The following is a 2,343-nucleotide window of genomic DNA, read 5'->3' as shown; positions in this document are numbered from 1 at the left end:
AGGTGAAGGATTCATGGAATTATTCATAGCTTTAAGACATAGTTACTGCATACTAATGATCATGTAAGAAAGACACAAACATAGATAACATAAAGCTTAAAAAATGAAAAACAGAGAAATAAGAACAAGGAATGAGTCCACCTTAGTGATGGTGGCGCTTTCTTCTTGAAGAACCAATGATGTCCTTGAGCTCTTCTATGTCTCTTCCTTGCCTTTGTTGCTCTTCCCTCATTGCTCTTTGATCTTCTCTAATTTCATGGAGAATGATGGAGTGTTCTTGATGTTCCACCCTTAATTGATCCATATTGTAACTCAAGTCTTCTAGAGAAGTTTTGAGTTGTTCCCAATAGTTGTTGGAAGGAAAGTGCATCCCTTGAGGCATCTCCGGGGTTCCTTGGTGATGAGCTTCCTCATGCGTCTCTTGGGATCCATGAGTGGGCTCTCTTGTTTGCTCCATCCTCTTCTTAGTGATGGGCTTATCCTCCTCAATGGGGATGTCTCCTTCTATGATGACTCCAGCTGAGTAACATAGATGGCAAATAAGATGAGGAAAAGCTAGCCTTGCCATGGTAGAGGACTTTTTGGCTATTTTGTAGAATTCAAGGGAGATGACTTCATGAACTTCTACTTCCTCTCCATTCATGATGCTATGGATCATGATGGCCCGATCCACAGTAACTTCGGATCGGTTGCTAGTGGGGATGATGGAGCGTTGGATGAACTCCAATCATCCTCTAACCACAGGCTTGAGGTCCAGTCTTCTTAATGGAACCGGCTTGCCTTTGGAGTCTCTTTTCCATTAAGCTCCTTCAACACATATGTCCATAAGGACTTGGTCCAACCTTTGATCAAAGTTGACCCTTCTTGTGTAGGGGCGTGCATCTCCTTGCATCATGGGCAAGTTAAACGCCAACCTCACATTTTTTGGACTAAAATCTAAGTATTTCCCCCAAACCATTGTAAGATAATTCTTTGGATTCGGGTTCACACTTTGATCATGGTTGCTAGTGATCCATGCATTGGCATAGAACTCTTGAACCATTAAGATTCTGACTTGTTGAATGGGGTTGGTCAGAACTTCCCAACTTCTTATTTGGATCTCATGTCGGATCTCCGGATACTCATTTTTTTTGAGTTTGAAAGGGACCTCAGGGATTACCTTCTTCTTGGCCACAACATCATAGAAGTGGTCTTGATGGGCTTTAGAGATGAATCTCTCCATCTCCCATGACTCGGAGGTGGAAACTTTTGTCTTCCCTTTCCCTTTTCTAGAGGTTTTTCCGGCCTTAGGTGCCATAGGTGGTTATGAAAAAACAAAAAAAAGCTTATGCTTTTACCACACCAAACTTAGAATATTGCTCGCCCTCGAGCAAGAGAAGAAAGAATAGATGAAGAAGAAGAAAATATGGAGTAGAGGGAGAGAGAGTTGTGTTTCGGCCAAAGAGGAGAAGAGAGGGTTGTGTTGTGTGAAAATGAAGAAGAATGGAGGGGTTTATATAGTAGAGGGAGAGGGAGTAGGTTCGGCCATATTGGGTGGGTTGGGTGGGAAAAGGGATTTTGAATTTTGAATGTAGGAGGGGTTTATGGGGAAGAGTGGAGGATGTGAGTGGTGAAGAGGTGATAGGGAAGAGAGATTGAGGTGATTGGTGAAGGGTTTTGGGGAAGAGTGTTATTGAATTGTGTGAAGAGGAGAGAAGGTGAGTGGAGGTAGGTAGGGATCCTGTGGGGTCCACAGATCCTGAGGTGTCAAGGATTTACATCCCTGCACCAATGAGGCGTGTAAAATGCCCTTTTCATACAATCCTGGCGTTCAACGCCAGGTTGATGCTTGTTTCTGGTGTTGAACGCCAGCTTCATGCTTGTTTTGGGTGTTCAACGCCCATTTGCAGCATGTTTCTGGCGTTGAACGCCAGTTCCATGCTTGTTTCTGGCATTCAGCGCCAGCTCTCTGGTACACGAAATTGTGATCAATACTTTTCACAACTCAAATAATCCCCAGTGATGAATCCAAAAACTTGGTGTTCAATACCATGGCATAAACACAACTTCGCACAACTAACCAGCAAGTGTACTGGGTCGTCCAAGTAATAAACCTTACGCGAGTAAGGGTCGATCCCACAGAGATTGTTGGTATGAAGCAAGCTATGGTCACCTTGTAAATCTTAGTCAGGCAAACTCAAATGGTTATGGATGATGAATAAAACATAAAGATAAAGATAGAGATACTTATGTAATTCATTAGTGGGAATTTCAGATAAGCGTATGGAGATGCTGCGTTCCTTCCGTCTCTCTGCTTTCCTACTGTCTTCATCCAATCCTTCTTACTCCTTTCCATGGCAAGCT

This window comes from Arachis duranensis, chromosome 1, assembly GCF_000817695.3.
Source record: "Arachis duranensis cultivar V14167 chromosome 1, aradu.V14167.gnm2.J7QH, whole genome shotgun sequence".
Classification (NCBI taxonomy): domain Eukaryota; kingdom Viridiplantae; phylum Streptophyta; class Magnoliopsida; order Fabales; family Fabaceae; genus Arachis; species Arachis duranensis.
The sequence above is the reverse complement of the archived record's forward strand: the minus strand, read 5'-3'. Positions refer to the sequence as shown.